The sequence below is a fragment of the Phodopus roborovskii genome, unplaced genomic scaffold (assembly GCF_943737965.1).
Source record: "Phodopus roborovskii unplaced genomic scaffold, PHOROB, whole genome shotgun sequence".
Lineage (NCBI taxonomy): Eukaryota > Metazoa > Chordata > Mammalia > Rodentia > Cricetidae > Phodopus > Phodopus roborovskii.
In genome coordinates, this window is record NW_026126448.1 from 13,435,064 (window position 1) to 13,453,114 (window position 18,051).

Genomic DNA, 18,051 nt, shown 5'->3' on the forward strand with positions numbered 1-18,051 from the left:
TTCTAATATTTGTTAAATATTTATTTAACAGAGAGGATAAAGGTGATGTTCTGCTAGTGAAAGTGGTGTATGTGCTCACTGGACCAATGGCTGATTGCATGGGCTGAGTGTGACACACACACCTTGGCTTATTCAGTTTCCTTTGAGATCAGAGTTCAGTTGTTTAGAGGATTGGTGGTGCACCATCTTCATTGTCACCCTGGTGGGATTTGGAATCACCTGAGAGACACACGTCTGGTAGGGTGTTTCCTGAGAGGGTTGACTGAGCAAGGAAGATCCTCCCCGCCCCAGCCCCTGAATGTGGGCAGCATCATCTCACTGGCTAGGATTCCAGGCTGAATGAAAAGGAGAAAGTAGGGCTGGAGAGATGGCTCATCAGTTAAGGAAGTGCACTGCTCTGGTAGAGGACCCAGATTTGGTTTCTAGCACCTACATGGGACAGCTCATGCCTGTAATTCTAGCTCCAGGGGAACTAAATGCCCTTTTCTGGCCTCTGAGACCACGTGCACAATTCCCACCCAGCACATATTCATGTAATTATGGAGAAAGTTCTCCGAGTGGTACTTGTCTCTTTGTATCATGGGTGTAAATGCTGTGTGAGCCTACACTCCATAGCCTTGCCATCACGCTTTTGTTACCACAGTGGGACATGTCCCCTTAAATCATGCAAGACTAAGGACTTTCTTTCTTCCTTCCTTCCTTTTTTCTTTCTTTTTTCCTTCTTTGTTTCTTTCTTTCTTTCTTTTCTTTTTTCCTCCCTCTCTCTCTCTTTCTCACTGTGTCAACAAAAATATGGACTGCTTCTTCATGAATTTGTGTGGCATCCTTGCACAGGGGCCATGCTAATCTTTGTAGCTTTCCATTTTTAGTATCTGTGCTGTTGAAGTGATCACAGCCCTTCTTCCTTTAAGTTGCTTCTGGTGAAGTATTTTATCACAGCAAGGAGAAATATAACTAATATAGCTTTGACCGTCATTTAGGATGGAGGCAACCTACACCACTACAGAGAACTTACAAGGCTACAGAGAACTTGTCCATGGACAGGACCCTGCCAGAGTCTGTCTGGGCTGAGAACTCTGGCTCTCTGTAAGAGAAGTAAATATGCCTTTTGGTGAGGTTAAGCACACACCACCCCTAGACACATGGCGTTGGATGGGACTTCAGTACCAGGCCACAGATGGGGGAGGGTTTGTGCCCATCTGTCCATAAGCCGTGAGGCAGGCCAGTTCACAGGAGTGAATGTGTGGGCATGCTGATATGTGATGTTTTATCTGATGTTTGTATGTTGTGTGGTATGGTGGTACAGGAAATGTGAGATGGGTGCCCGAGTAAGCTTGTGGTACCCAGGGTGCTGGGTGGGGTGGGAATGAGCTTGGGTGGAATATATTTCTTTTGGAGAGGGGGGAGATGGGCTTATGTGTGAACTGGGGCTGATGGGTGGCACAGTGTAGGTGAGGCAGGCACTCCAGTGTTATCCAGTGTGTGTGTGTGTGTGTGTGTGCGCGCGCGTGCGTGTGTGTGCTGGCATTCCTGAAGGCTGGCTCAAGGCTTCAGCATTCTGATCAAGGTTTTGCATTCATGGGAAGGCCTCCCTCCCCAAAGCCCCACCCAGCCTCAGGCTGCATGGATGAGGGCAAGCTGGGCTGTCATGATGATGCTGTTTCAACTACACTGCCCTGGGGATGAGAGGCTAACAGGGTCCGGTTTGTGAGCTTGTCCTGTAAGTAGGAAGGATGCTTGGTTGGTAGTTTGCACTGGAGCTTTGTCAGGAGTCTTGTGACCTCTGACAAGCCTGCCTTGTGACCTTGGTCTAGGTTTACCATGAAGGTCAATTCAGCACAGGAGGCCAACTGCTGCCTTCTGCTCTATGCTCACTTCTTTCGACCCCTAAGGTTAGGCTAGCTCTTTCCTGTACCTCAGCCCATTGGCCCTTGTCACCCAGCTGGGCCAGCCCTCTACCTCTCTTTGTAGGAAGGCTGGCTCAGTGCCAACTTCCAGCTTCCACTGAGGTGATGGCTAGTGTGTGTCCCCACCATATTGTAGTTCCTTTATGAGTCTCAGGGAGTGTTGGGGGAGCTTGGTATCAAGAATCTGTCTTAACTTCTGTGTGACCTACCTCGGCAGATTCCCAGTGCTCGCACACACCGCTGGACATGGAGAGGGTGATGTGTTCTCTGTCTGATGTCTAGGCTACTGGCCTGAGTCTTTCTTGGTAGATAGATGCAGCTTGTTGTAGCAGATGCTCACCCTTAGGATTAGGTTGAGCATCCTGGCAGGAAAGGTAAAAATCACAAAGAAAGAGATGCAATTCCTTTTAAAAAGACCTTTCACTCTGTAGCTCAGGCTGACCTTGAACTTGTGACTTTCTTTGTTCAGCCCCTAAGTGCTGAGTTATAGTCATATACCCATCTGCCTGATTTAAGGAGGATCTTTATGGTTTCCAGGCCCTAGGAGATATGGAAATCCCAAGCAGAGGGCACTACCATCTGTCCTCTGACAGGCTCCCCAGCTCAGCTTAGTATGCTGGTGGACTTGGATTTGGGGGACTTGGAATGTGGGTGTGGTGCAGTGGTTCTTGTTGAACAATGGTCATGATGAACACAGCCTCCTCACATGTTTGGTGCACGTGTGTGTGTGTGTGTGTGTGTGTGTGTGTATTCATGTTTGCATGCACATGCACCCATGTGTGGTACTGGGGATGGACTCCAGGACCTCACAGAAGCTGTATTGCCAGCTCTCTCTCCCCCTGTACTGTGGCTGTGTGTGTGGTGGGGAGATATATAGAGGGAAGAAGGCAGTAAATAAGGTCACCCCTCTAGAAGCCAAGATTGTTGAGAGAGTGACAGTCAACTTTTAGTGGATCCTAGCTGCCAAGTTCCATAGACTCTGTCCATCACACTGTGGAACTGTAGTCCCTTCACATCCCCAGAGCACCCTTCATCACCTTTGTGAAGTTGTGCTACTTTTGTTTATGCTGTATTTGTTTAATTATGAAAAGATGTGTTACATTTGTTTCACCTGGCCTGCCTAAGGCACTTGATTGGTCCAATAAGAAGCTGAACAGCCAGGCAGGAGAAAGGATAGATGGGGCTGATGGGCAAAGAGAATAAATAGGAGGAGAAATCTAGCAAGAGAAGAGAAGGAATAAGAGAAGGAGGAGGAGAATGAGGGAGATGCCTGGGGCTAGAAGCCAGGCAGCCATCAGCCAGCCAGACATAGAGACAGCAAGAAAGTAAGAAAAGGTAAAAAGTCCTGAGGCAAATTGTAGATGAAGAGAAACAGGTTAAGTTATAAGAGCTGGCAAGAAAAGAGCTAAGCGAAGGCTGAGCATTCAAAATGAATAATAAGTCTCCGTGTCATGATTTTTTGGGAGCTGGTTGGTGGCCCAAAAGAAAACAGCCTGGTACAAGGGACTTGTTCATGGTTTCATGATGGTGATTGGGTGCACAAGGTCTGACACCTGAGCTTTAGCTCTTAGGCAATGAGTGCTTGCTGAGGATACTGAGTCCTTGAGGACAGTAAGAGCTGGGGATGCAGAGTCCTTGGATAGTAGAAAGACCATAATAAGCATTAGTATCATGCAAGGGGAGTGCCCACCATCAGCAGCGTCTGCCTAGGAGGCTTCAGAACAGAATGAAGTTGAATTTGGATGGAGGCTCCTCAGAAACTAAAAATTGAGCTATTATATGACCCAGCTGTACTACCCCTGGGTGTATTCCTGAAGATCTCTAAGTGCAACCTCAGAGAGACATATCAACGCCAGGAAGGGAAGCACATCGTGTTTATTGCAGAGCTATTCACAAAAGCCAAGACCCAGAAGCAGCCTCAGGATCTGTCAACAGATGAATGAAGAAAGAAATGCCCATCTGCTCGTGCATACACACATGTTTTCTTTATTGTAAAGAAGATGAAATTATATAAGATGCAGGTGTGGTGGTTTGAAAAAAAATGGCCCCCAAAGGGAGTGGCACTATAGGAGGTGTGGTCCTGTTGGAGTGGGTGTGGTCTTGTTGGAGTGGGTGTGGTCTTGTTGGAGGAAGGAGTCTTTGTGTGGGAAGGCTTTAAAGTCTCATATATGCTTAAGCTACGTCCAGTGAGACAGATGGTTTCCTGTTGCCTTCCAGTCAAGATGTAGGACTCTCAGCTACTTCTCCAGCACCATGTCTGCCTGGACACCATCATGTTGTGCTATGATAATAATGGACTAAACCTCTGAAAATGTAAGGCACCCCAATTAAATGCTTTTCCTTTGTTAAGAGTTGCTGTGGTCATGGTGTCTCTTCACAGCAATAGAAACCATAACTAAGACAACAGGGAAATGGAAGGAACTGGATAGCATCATGTAAGTGAAACAAGCCAGACTCAGAAAGACAGACATTTTATATTTTCTCTTGAATGAGAAATCTAGACTCAAATATAAGTCTGTATATGGCATAGAAGTAGAAGGTTGACTCTAAGCAGGAAGCAAAGATCTGAAGGGGGAGGGAGAGAGGAACAAGAGAGGGTAGTAGGGAAGAAAGACAATATATATATATTTTTCTCATTAGAAGAATTTAGATTTAAATACACACATATGTGTGAAAGCAAAAGGGGACTCTGGGAGAGGAAGGGGACAGTGAGGTTGCAGGTGAGGGAGAGTCATAGAGTAAATGGCAAGATACTATGACAGATATGCATGAACATGTCATAATGAAGCCCATTATTTGAATCGAAACTTGGTATTGAATACTTGTAAACCAGCACTTGGGAAGAAGAGGCAGGAGGACCAGGAGTTCAGGGCCCGCCTCAGCTACATGGCAAGCTTGAGGGCAGCCTCAGCTACATGGGACACTATATTAAAACCCAAACCATTATTGTGTATGCTTCCTAAACAGATTAAGTATGCAATAAAAAACAACCAAATAGAAGGTTTTGTTACATGGGTCATACCCTCACTGACCTCAGCTGGCACTCATCGCCTCATTGGCTAGGGCAAAGGACACTGGATTTTGTCCAGTGAAACAGTCCTGGACTTGGCCTTTCCTTTCTCTGGCACTGAAATCGTGGGATGCTCAGATTGTGTGGCTGGCATCTTGGTAGGAGGCAGGCCTCTGGCCTGTCAGGTTTGGTTTGTGTATTCGGTTCCTGTTTATCCCTGCTTCTGATGCTCTTTGTTCTGCTCTGTGGAGGTTCTCAAGGAATGTTCTCTGAGCCAGGAGTCTCCGCCTACAGATTGAAGTGTGCTGGAAGCACTACACTGTTTTCTTCCTTTCATGTAGATTTCATTTGGGTTATGGAGTCCTTTCCTTCCTCTGGAGTGTGGATATAAGATAGATGAATGTGGGTGGGGCTTCTAGCCAGAGGCAGTGTGAAGAAGGGAGTGAGCAGGTGCCCTGAGGGATCGCTGGAGGTTCCTGGCAAGGAGGAGGAGGTAACAGGGACTCAGTGAGTTGGTGCCCTAGCAAGTCTGATGAATTCCTGAGCTGGGGCCTAATGTCCTTTCCTGCTAATATGTGGCCAGGATGCCTGTGCAGACAGATGTGCCCATCAGAGGCATCCTGGTCTATTCTTACCTCCTGGAGATTCCCTCCCCCCACACACACTGCCTCCCCTCTCCCCCCACCCCAGGGGCTTCTGTGAGGATCCCAGCCACAGACTGGATTCAATTCTGCTTGATTCTATCCAATCCAACAGTGTTAGAATGGGTGAGATCTGGAGTGACAGTGGCTCTGGCTCCCCGGGAGCGGGGGTTGGGGGGGCACAGATGGGTGGTTCTAGACTTAGTATTGCTGGGAACTCCAAGCAAGGATGTCTCACCAGACTGCTGACCTGTGAGACCACGTGAGGGGTCCATGTGAAGTGGGGGAAGCAAGTAAAGACAAGGGCTTCCAGGCTGATGAGAGGTAGTGGACCATGGAGATGACTCTAAGATACAGAAGATTCTGGAAGTTCACAGGCCGCAGGAAAAGTGAAAGAGGTAGGCCAGGGCTGGGAAGGCTGGAGCTGGGAATGTGGTAAATTTCAGAAGGTTTTGTAAATTAATTAATTTGGCATGAAGGTTCACACCTATGATGGAAGCAGAGGATGGCAAATGTAGCTCATCTTTGTTTATGTTGCAAGTTCAAAGCCAGCCCAGGATAGTTGAGATCCTGTCTAAGGAGAGGGGAGGGGGTCTGGTATTTGTAGGGCATGAAGGGACAGAGGAGGATGAAGTCTAAAGGAAGGGGTGGGGAACAAGACAGGGAGGGAATGCATGTGCTATGGTACTAGGAGGAGGGACTGTTTGTGGGGAGGAGGGGCGAGAAGGAGGAAGAGGGAAACTCCATGTTCTGTATGGGTGGGAGGTCACTGTGAAACCCATTTCTTTGCATGTGCTTGTTCAGCGTGTGGCAGTGGCCATGCAGGGTGCTGCAGATAACCCTCTATTTGCAGTTTTTCAGGACTACCTTGGGTTGGTTTGAGGATGTGCTGGCAAGTGTGCAAATGCTGTCACTCTGGAACAAAGGCCTTTTTAAAACCAATTTCTTTGGTGTAAATGTCCATTTCAAGTTATGAGTCACTTTGCTGAAAGGAGAGCTGTGGGGAGGGGCTGACAGTAACTCTCCTAATCTGACACAGGCTGGTTACCACCCAGATCAAAGGGAGGCCAGTTGTGTGTTCTCTGTCTCTCTCTCCCTTCCCCTCCCACCTTCCTTCTCTTTATGTATTCCTGACTAGCCTGAAACTCACAGAGCTCTACCTGCCTCTGACATTAAGGGTGTGCTCCATGTCCGGCGCAGCTTTCTTTTCTGTACACAGCCTGTAGGTGAGGGCACTCCTCTTCGGAGCCCCTCTGTCTCCTCAGCCTCTAGAGTTGACACACGGGTTGGAAATGTTCCAGAAGGACAAACTGGACTGAAGAACCCTCTTGAGAGTCTTGTCCTGTTTCTTGAGGGGACCTTGAAGACAGGCTCTTGGGAGAAAGTGGGTGTCAGGAGAGGGTGCTCATGTGCTCAGGGTTTAGAGCTGAGGACAGGAGGGGAGCATGCTGGGATGAAAGGCTGATGAGCTGATGATAATAATTATGACAATTATGCAAACTACACAAATAATAATTATGGAAAACCGTGATTGTTATTTGTGGGTGGGACATCTCTGTAGCTTTTTGGAGCTGGGCACCCCTTTCCAAGTGGGTGACTGAGTTTCACAGCCAGGCTTGGGGCTGGTTGGCAGGAGCAGGCACTTTCCCCTGACCTGGACAGCTATCCTGGGTCCTGGGTCTTGGGGAATCCTGTCTTTTCAGCTGTGCCAGGCCTGAACAGGAGGGCATTTCTGGCTCTGATTGTGACAGGGTCACAAGAGCAAGATAGCTGGGATAGGCCCATGACGAACACAGAGAATTCAATGTTGTAGGGACCCCAGGTCTTCTGATGGGCTGGGCTGGGTCATGGCCCACTAGAGGAAGGACCCAGATGTGGTCAGTTAGATTCCTTTTCTACTTATCTATGTTATTATTGTTGTTGTTGCTGCTTTATTTTGAGATAGGTTCTCACTCTATGGCCTTAGATGGCCTCGGACTCACTATGTAGACCAGGCTGGCCTCAAATTCATAGAAATCCTCCTGCTTCTGCTTCCTGAGCTCTGGGAACAAAGGCAAACTGCCACAATGCCTGGCCAAATTCTGATTTTTTTTTTTTAAGAAATTAGAATTAGAGTTGATCCACTGAGTGATGGGCCTCACCGTGCAAAGCCTGCAATGGAAATGAACTGACGGATGTGAAGGCCCTTCCTGTGCTCTGGTTACTTCTGGAGCTCAGGGAAACTGAGGCAGCCTGGATCTAGGATGGTGTCAGGACCTCAGCATCTGGAGATTCATTAACTTTAAACAATTTTTAAGTTATATGTTTATTTGTGTATTGTGTGTGTGTGTTTGTGTATAGGGTGTCAACTTGCTGGAGTCAGCTCTTTCCATCTACCGTGTGGATCCCAGGGATGCAGCACAGGTCATCAAGCTTGCTGGCAAGACCCCTTTTGGTTTTTCCAGACAGGGTTTCTCTGTAGCTTTGGAGCCTGTCCTGGAACTCACTCTGTAGACCAGGCTGGCCTGGAACACACAGAGATCCGACTGCCTCTGCCTCCTGAGTGCTGGGATTAAAGGCGTGTGCCACCAACACCTGGCTGGCAAGACCTCTTATGTGCTAAGCCATATCTGGGCCATCATTTTTGTTGTTAATTATATTTATTATTATTATTATTATTAATTATTGTATGTGTATGATATATAAGTGTGGGCACACATGCCAAGGTGTGTGTGTGTGTGTGTGTGTGTGTGTGTGTGTGTTTGGCTCTGAAAGCAACTCTGCAGAGTCAGCTCTTTTGCTCTACCTTTAAATGGGTTCTAGGAATTGACCATCTTTTGTCAGGCTTGGCTAGAAATGTTTTACCTGGGTAGCCTTTATTCTGGCCCCCTCATTAACTCTTTCAAACGTGACTTTTGCTTCTGTTGGCCTTTGCTGCTATCAATAGGCTTCAAGTCCTCCATTTACCATGTGGTTTAAAATTCTGGTTGAGCTGGGCATTGGTGGCACACGCCTTTAATCCCAGCACTCAGGAGACAGAGGCAGGTGGATCTTTGTGGGTTCCAGGCCAACCTGGTCTACAAAGTGAGTTCCAGGACAGGCTCCAAAACAATACAGGGAAACCCTGTCTCGAAAAACAAAACAAAACAAAAAATTCTGGTTGACTCAGTGAATGGTTGGTAGAGCCTTTTGTGTCAGGACATATGATAGGTTCATAGCTGGTTTATGGAAGAGATGAATTTGGGTTTGGTGATCATTGTGGGCTAGTCAGCTGCTATCTCTGAGCTGGCAGTATTTGGCAGGGTAGTTTGTAGAACAGAAGAAACTGAATGGGCAGTGGAGTAGCAGGCAAGTCATAGGAGGGTGATGGGCTTTCGACTTAGTTCTGAGATGTGATGGTGAAAGTGTTCCTGCATTTGATGGAGGGTGCTGGCCAGGGCACATCAGGGCCAGGTTGAGTGATGGGTCTGTGCTGGGCAGACCCCAAGGCCAATGCTTGTGGGGATCCCAAACTTCCTCAGTAATGTTGGTGTGTGTGTGTGTGTGTGTGTGTGTGTGTATGTACACGCACGCACATGCTCTGTGGTTGGAGGAAGCTCCTTTAGAAGGCTTGGTGCTGGCTGCCATGGTGCAGCCTTGTCTTCAAGAGTTCTCAGAGTGTGAACACCTGTTTGAGAGCTGAGGACTTTGGGTGGTGGGAAGATGCCTGGTAAGCGCCCAGAGATCACACCTGCTCACTGGTGGCACTGACAGCCCTTCTGCTGCCATCTGTGTGGAGTCCCTGGTCCCTCAAGGTGACCTTGTGAAGGAGCTCAGGGCTGGCCACCTCAGTTCACAGAGAAAGTGAACTAGCTTAAGTCACTGAGAGTCACACAGCCAGTCAGGGAAGCCTGGGGTGGAACCCTGGGCTTCTGGCCATCAGGCCATCATTGGAACCTGGACCTCCGCTTGCCTTTCCTGCTTCCTCTACGTGTTTGATAAGACATCAGACATGATCCAGTGCCGGGCCAGCATCATGAAGCCTTATCCTCTGTGTGCTGTTTTATATTTGAAGCTCATTCATCTCCGAGGACAGTTCTGCAAGGAAAGTGCTATGCATGTCTATTGATAAGAATGAAAAGGATAGGTTATACTCAGGTCTGGCTATGGCCAGAGAGGGGGCTGTTTTGTTCATCACTGGAGAGTGAGAGGCACTTTAAACACCAGAAACAAAATCATCAGAACCAGTGAATTAAATTTAAAAAGTGTTTGTGTGTGTTGAGGGGAGGGGTGTGTGTGCATGCCATGGCACATGTGTGGAAGGCAGAGGACATCTTTCAGTGTTGGTTCTTGCTGTCTACCCTGTTTGAGACAAGGTCTCTTGTTCATCTCTGTATGCCAGGCTAGCTTCCAGAGAGCCTCCCACCTGTCTTCTTTCTCACTGTAGGAGTTCGGGATCGTAGACCTGTGCTACCATGTTCGGCTTTCCCTGGGTTCTGGGAATTGAACGCCAGTCCTTATGATGTTGTGCCAAGTGGTCTACTCACAGAGCCATCCCCTAAACCTCTAATGAGCTTGAACATCTACACACTCAGTGGGTCACCAGCCCCTCCTTGTGGGAACACAGGCATCTAAGCACAAGCCCTGTCTGTGGCTTGTCAATTATAGAGCCTGTTCCCTTTGTGTATGTGTTTGTGTGTGTACATGTATGTATGCGCATGTGTGTGTTCAGGTGTATGTGGGGGGCCAGAGGTTAACTTCAAGATGCTGCCCCTCCCCTTTTTGTGACACTGTCTTGGGACTTGCTTCTAGGAGTAGGCAGGCTGTCTATTGACCCCAGCGATCTGGTACTTCTTCCTCCAGAGCTCTGGGAATACATCACCTGTGGTCACAACTGATTTTGTTTTTTTAAATGTAGGTCTTCATGCTTGATGCTCATGCCTGAGCTTCCTTTCCAGCACCATCCCTCATCCCTAGCCTGATACCTTTTCTTTTAGTGAAGTTTTGATTTTTGAGACAGGGTGTCAATGTATCCCAGGCTGGCTTCAAACACACTGTGCTTCTGAAGATGACCTCGCCCTTCTGATCCTCCTGCTTCACTTCCCAAGTGCTGGGATTACAGGCATGCTTTTAGTCAGTGCCGGGGATGGAACCCGGGACACATGCATGGTAAGCCAGCACTGTACTAACTGGCTACATTCCCAGCCCTCCACCTGCAACTCTGTTCAATCAGGAATTAGAGACAATGGGGCAGTGTCCTGTGTCTCAGAAGGAAATGGGGGTGCTCTGGCTGGTCACACAACCAAAGCTGGCATGTGACTCAGTCTAAATGTGCTGATCTGAGGCTCAGCTGGAAAACCTTATGGGAAGAAAATAGGTCCAGTTAGAATCTGAACCACAGTTTCTACCATTTGGAAACCTCTCTGTGGCTGTGAAGATGAAATGGGGAAATGTTTGCTTCTTGCACTGAACTTATAAAAATAACTTCCTATCTTCCTGCTTTCAGCCTGGTTTTGGAGGGTCCAGCAACCCCTTGGGCCCTCTGCCATCCCTTTGTTTTAGGAGCTTTCATCCTTTTTTGATTCCTACTGGACCTTGAATTGTGAATTATCTGTATGTGGCAGAGTTGACATGGCTGGGCAGCTCTGGGAGGGTGGAGATGTGGTGTTCTTGGGTGGGTCACTGGGCAGTGGCAGGTGGCAGGGGGGTTGGAGGCTGTAATGCCTCAGTACCCTCGGAGTCCCTCCCTGGCTCCATGTGTGTGTCTAAAGGACCCTGGGAATGAGAAGTGTTCTAAGCTGTTAATAGTCCATTGCTATAAGATCTGTGAACAGGGCTGGAGAGATGGCTCAGCAGTTAAGAGCATTGACTGCTCTTCCAGAGGACCAGAGTTTAATTCCCAGCATCCACATGGCAGTTCTGAACTGCCTGTAACTCCAGTTCCAGGGGATCTGACACCTTCACAGACACACGCGCAGGCAGAACACCAATGAACATAAAATAAGAACAACTAGATCATTAAAAATGCTTTTAAAAAATCTGTGAACAAGCAGCATTCTGAGCTTTGTAAAGTATGTGTGACAACACCTCGATGTGACTGAAGATATCACGTGTGACTCTGATGACCATATCAGCATGAGCTAATGGCCAATACAAATAACAACTCGGCACAGCCTGGCCGAAAGAGGGGTGCACAAGGGTGGGGGAGGGACTGAGATTGACGGGCAGTTCTGGACCCAGCAGACCTAGGTGTGCCTGCTCAGTGTCTTTGGGGCTGTGTGATCTGCGATTGTCTCATCACCTCTCGGAGCTCCAGTTTTTCTCATGTATGAGTTTGAGATGCTCATACATGAGATGTATGAAATGAGATGGCTCGTCCGAGATCTGAGCTCGCCACCATCTTTCTGTGCCTCCCTGTGGCTTCCTGCAACAGTGAAGACTCTTGCTGCTCTATGAGTGAGCTCATGAGCCTGAGGTGGACCCTTTGAGTCAGAGTCCCCTGCATGGCATCCTCTCTCCTGCCTGTCTGGCATGGCATCCTCTCTCCTGCCTGTCTGGGAGGCTTGCCCATGCTTTTGGCATGTCTCCGCTCACACAGCTCCTGCTCAAAGGCACCCTGGTCTAGAACATGCCCCACACCGTCTCCTCATTCCCAGCTCTTTTGGAGGACATTTATGGCATTTCCTTTTTTCTCATCTGCTCCTGCCTCTAGACAGAACAGTTACAGGTCAGAGACTGGGTTTCTCTTGTCACGGAGCCTCTAGCATTTAGCGCTTCTTTCAGCTCTCAGGATTCACAAAGGTTTTTGCTGATGGAAGGAATAGATAGCTGTGTCAGGGTCAATCCAGGCAACCTGGCTCAAGCTGTGTATGCTGGGAAATGGCACCAATGCAGGGAGAAAGGCAGGATGGTCTTTACCAAAAGTACTGCTTTGCTGTCTGCCAGCCCTCACCAGGAGGGGCCATCCAGGGGCCACCTGGAATCTTGGCTGAGTTATCAGACCCTACCCCACAGGAGCTGGGCCACAGGAGAAACATCAGTGTGCTTGCACTGACAAAGAATGAGGAAGAGTCACACAGGTCTTCCTGTCAGACGTCTAGATCCTGTCTCAGGTGTGTCCAGCCTGAAGCCTGTGAGCCATATGTGGCTCAGGAAAGCTGTGATAGCAAACCAACATAAAAATCAGATTTATTTAAGACAGTGGGAGATGTCTGTCTTGTAAGTGGATTGCATGATTCTGAAAAGCTTCCTAGATGACAATGTCCTGTCCCAGGGTCAAAAGGTTGGATATGCCTGTGACTTGTGTCCACAGATATGTCATGAGGTGTGTGCTGTGTTGGCTTGCTGTATGTGCACCGGCCTGGCTGTTTAGCATGCATTGTTTGTGAGTGCTGAGTGAACAGGAGCATGCACAACTGGACACAGATGCTGTAGAAGCTGGGTCCCTGTGCAAGTGTGGGTGTGAATTGCTGTGTGCTTTTGCTTGAGATGAGCAATGGCTATGCTGTCATGTGGTTCATGGAACGATGTGTATGTGTTTGTATTTTGGGTCTGAGCATGTTTCATGGATGAGCTTTGGACTCATGTGGGAGGGTGTGGATGAGTGTGTGCACATAGAGTGTATATGAAGGTCCAAGTGTGAATGTGTCTGTGACCAAAACTTGGTTATTGTTTAACCAAGGGCTCCAGGGCCAGGAGTAGTTTGTTTGCAATAACTTAGTGAATATGTCTGTGGTGTCATTTTGCTTGTGCCTGTGTGACTGGGCACATTGGCATGTAGCTATGGAGGAGAAGAGAGTGTTCCAGGGAGGTTTCTGTTGATTGAGACTGTCTCATAGAAACACGATTTCTTTGGAAGGCCTGGAACACGGGGTGGGGGTTGGGTGGAAGCAGCCGAGTACAGGGCTGTAGTCTGAGGACCACATCCCATTTGATACTAATTGGTTTGATGATGATAATTGTCCCATTGTAGACAGTGTGCCTATCTCCTCATTTAATATAATCAATAAGGTGGCATAGCTCAATGCAAATGAGGTGTGGGGAAGCATGGGGCCATTTGTAAGTCATGGTCTAAATGTGTTTTGCTAATTAGCTGTAGCGAGGCTTCCCGCCCTCCCCCCACAGTGGGAGTGGGTGATCACCTAGATGCCATGTTATCTTCCAAAAGGCTGGGAAAGATTCATCAGGGAGTTTCAGGGCACCCCAAGACTGTCTCAGGACCAGCTGAAGTAAAGCCAGAGAAGCAGAGTTTCTATAGGACACTGCACCTCAGTGCATGACATCCCTAGCTTGAACCTCTGGAGGTCATTGCCTCTTCCATGTGACTGGGAAATGCTTCAGGGTCATCTGGGCCTGGCTGAGAGGAGCTCTGGAGCTTCGGGCATCTGTCTGGGAGGTGCTCCGTGGCCAGGACTGTACTTTCTCCCTCAGATAGGTCATCCCTCTCCATAGGACTCTGTCCTGGAGTCAAAGCTTCCAATGCCCCCTGCTTGCTCTCTTTCTCTCTCTCCCTCTCTCTCATTCATTAGCTCAAGGCCTTATGAAAGCCGTGGATGCTCCCAAATTAGGGTACCCTCTAGAGGACAGGCCGTGGCTCTGCTGTCAGCCTGGGAGTTGCTGAGACCTCAGGGGCATATCTGCAACCGTGTATATCGCCCCATGCCTGGGACAGCGAGTCAGGAATACAGTGTGCTGGTAGGGAATGCAGCTTAGTACAATGGTTAAGAGAGAGGCTTGGTATCCAGACTTTGTGGGTTTGATTCTCTGTCCCACTACCTATTTCCTGTGTGTCTTAGACAAGTTCCTCGGCCTCCCTGTGATGAATCCTCCTCATTCCCGAAATGGGGCTTCTGAGGAATAGTGCCCACTCACAGGTCTCTTTGGGAGCTCACTGAGTTAATACAGTTAATTAATAAAGTGAATGAACATATTCACTTTAATATTTGCTTGTGTATGGTGACCAGATGACAACCTCGGGTATTGTTTCTCAGGAGTTGTTCATCTTGTGTTTTTTGTTTGTTTGTTGGTTGGTTTAGAGATTTATTTATTTTTATTTTATATGCTTCCATGTGTATCTGTGTACCATGTCTGTTGTTCAGGGAAGCTAGAATCTCCTGGAACTGGACTTACAGATAGTTGTGAGTCACTGTGTGATGGTTGCTTTTTCTTCTTCCTCTTCTCCTTCTTCTTGATAGGGTTCCTCTGTGTTGCTTTGGAGCTGGCTGGCCTCGAACTCATAGAGATCCACCTGCCTCTGCCTCCAAGTGTTGAGATTAAAGATGTGTGCCACCACCACCAGGCTCTTCTCTCTCTCTCTCTCTCTCTCTCTCTCTCTCTCTCTCTCTCTTTACATAGATGCTGTGGAGCTCCATCTTTATCAACTGAACCATCTCCCTAGCCCCCCTTTTAATATTTACTGAAATAAGTGAATTTTTCTTTTTAGCCATGTTGCAAGTGTTCAATAGTTTCTTGTGGCTAGTGACTAGAGCCTTGGACATACTAGAGAGAAAAATTCCATCAATCCATAAAATTCTGCTGGATAGCAAAGCCGTGGGCCTGCAGTGTGAGATGAAGTGCACTCCCAAACTTTGGGGACAGGAAGGCGCAGGCCTGGTGAGACAGTCCTCTTCTCTGCAGTCCCCTGCACCTGGTGTTCAGGTCTGAAAGCTCCCATAGCCCCTGTTCCAGATGGCCTGAGAGTGATTAACGAGAGGCTCTGTGTGTGCACATGCAGGGGCCGGGGCCGTGTGCTGCCATCATCATTTTGGAGATTTCTTTAGGGAAGTGACAAATGGCATCCCAGCCTACGAGTCCTTAGTGGGGTCATCCCATAAATCAGAGTGAAAGGCTCAGCTTCCCTCTTGACTTGTCCTGTGGGCCCACAGTTCAGGGATCTAAATGCCATGTGTCCATCGTGGCCTTGTCTCTCACATACCCTCCCCGAATCTCTGGGCTCTGGGGCATTGTATTGTCTGGCCCATCTTGGCCCTGTTCTGACTCTGCTAGGGATGCGAAGCTTTATTTTGGCAGAGTTTTTCCTTTCTGGGTCTCCGATTTCCGTTTTCCCATCTGTGAAATGCATGTGGAAGGGAGTGCCCTTTGACCTCTGTGAGGTGGAATAGGTGATGCTACCACCTGTCCTTCCATACCGGGCTATTTGGGGTACACAGAGAGGGCTATTGTCTGCTTGGGGCAAGGAGCCCAGAACTGGCAGCCAAGGCAGCATGGGCAGCCTGCACACTGAAATCACGTTCTTGGACATTCAGATTGCTAGCTAGACTCTTCCAGTGGGATGCCGACTCCATGCAAGGACCCCACCTCCCCATGGCTCTGTCCTGGGGAATTCTTTTGTTTTTGTTTGTTTTTGCAGTACAGGGACAGAACACAGTGCCACCAACACACCCGGCTAATTCATACACACTGTATTGTTTGGGAATCACCTGTCCAAGGAAACAGGCTGTACCACCATTGCTTTTGCTTCTGGGGAGGAAGTGGCTGGGCTATGGTATGGGGAATGGCTCGAGGGAAGAGCCTGGGAAAGGGAGGTGATGTCGGCTCTGTCTCATCCAAGGCCAAATTCCAGGCAGCTTGGCTCAGGTCTGGCTCTGAGCAGAAGCTCAGCCCAGGAGGTTGGATCTATGATGCAGTGGGAACAGAGCTTCCTCAAAGATGGGATATTTCTTTGGGCTTCTGGAAATAGGATCTTGTATAAAATGGGTTGCAGTGAAAAGACCAAAAGGTCTACAAGAACTAGTTCCAGGGCAGCTGGGGCTACACAGAGAAACCCTGTCTCAAAAAACCAAACCAAACTAAAACAAAAACCAGAAGGAGGCTGGTGAAGGTAGTGACCCCAGTGCACAGGACTGGGAGCCATGCAGAACTGGCTTTGAATCCTGGCAGTATTTCTGTTGCCCTGGCTAGTTTTATGTCAACTTGACACAAATTGGAGTCACTAGAGAGAAGGGAGCCTCAGTTGAGAAAAGGCTTCTCTAAGTTGGACTGCAGACAAACCCATAGGGCATTTGCTTAGTTAGTTTTCCATGGGGGAGGGCCTGGCCCATTGTGGGTGGGGCCACCCTGGGCTGTGGTTCTGGGTTCTATAAGAAAGCAGGCTGGGCAAGTCATGGAGAGCAAGCCAGTAAGCAGCGCCCCTCCATGGCCTCTGCATCAGCTTCTTTCTCCAGATTCCTGCCCTGTTTGCTTTCTGCCCTGACTTCTTTCCAGTGATGTACAAGTGTAAGTCAAATAAACCCTTTCATCCCCATGTTGCTGTGGTGATGGTGCTTTATTACAGCAATGTTAGCCCTAACTCAGACATCAATCAGCCAAACCATTTCACCTCCTCTGTGGACCGATGACAGCAACATCCGGCTCACAGCACAGGCTCATCTCCTTCCCAGGCAATTTTCAGAGTCTGTTTGAGCAATATAGAGACTGGGTAGAGTTTAGATGCTGATGGTAACAGCCCCTTCCACCACATTCTATGATTTATCAGGCATTTTTATTTCTGTTACCTCATAGTAGCCCTCAGCAGCTCTGGTGGGGAAAGCTTAGAGAAATTCAGCAGCATACTCATGGTCACTTGGGATAAAGAAAAAGGAAAGAAACTTGCCTTTCCTAATCAAGGTTGCTTGATTTTGCTCGTGCAAGCTGTCCTGAGTTCCTTAAAGATAGGGGGTTTGGGGGTCAAAGTGGACAAGGTGCACATGGAGAGAGACTGCTGGGGAATGTCCAATTGGGCTGGGCTGCTTGTGTATGGCTGTGCGTTCCCTTGACTGGGAAGTCTTGCTCAGCCAATCTGTTTAGCACCCTGGCAGGATGATTCTGACTCTGATCTTGCCATCTGGTGGTGGCCAACCAAGGCTCAGTGTCCCTTCCTGTGGCCGTTTACCCACCCACAGTTGTGCTTTTAGAAGCTGCATGGCTGCCAAGCTGAGAAAGGCTGGGTAATGGAGCACACGCGTAGGCAGAGGTTAATGAAATGTCTGCATGGCTTTGGGTAGATGGATGGCAGAGATGTTAGCTGGGCCAGGCCAGGCATGAGCTGGGACACTCTGGAAGGGGGTGTTGGTCAGGCAGGAAGCAGAGATGGACAAGCATCTGGCTCTGCAGTTGGCTGAGGTCACACAGGATGTGGCCTGGGTGGACAGCTGGTGTGGAGGATGGTGTCAATCAGGCCAGCCTCTGGCAGAGGTTGTCAGAACCACCGATGGTGCCAGGATGTGGGTCTGGAAGCTTTTCCAATCTGAGGTTTTTTTTTTACTATATTGCACAGCCCCCATAGCTCTGTGGTTGGTCTTTAAGAGTTCTTTCAACTACTTGTATTCTTAATTCAAAGGATGCCCATGACCTTGAAATGCTTGGGGGGATTCCTGAGGGTTCAGTTTGTTGGTCTTTTTTGCTTGTTTAGAGACATCCAGGATGGTCATGGGTTTGTGGCAATCCTTCTGCCTCAACTGGCTGAGTTCTGACATGTGCTGCCATACCTGGCACAAGAGATACTTTCATGTGTGTGTTATATGTTCACATGCATGTG

General features: G+C 48.5%; 1 non-coding gene across 1 annotated transcript; it reads right to left on the reverse strand.

Annotated features, from left to right (window-relative positions):
- Positions 1-786: 786 nt before the first annotated feature.
- LOC127225512 (U6 spliceosomal RNA) lies at positions 787-893 on the reverse strand. The gene has a single exon (XR_007834798.1). It is a non-coding gene; the product is annotated as a U6 spliceosomal RNA (small nuclear RNA).
- Positions 894-18,051: the final 17,158 nt, after the last annotated feature.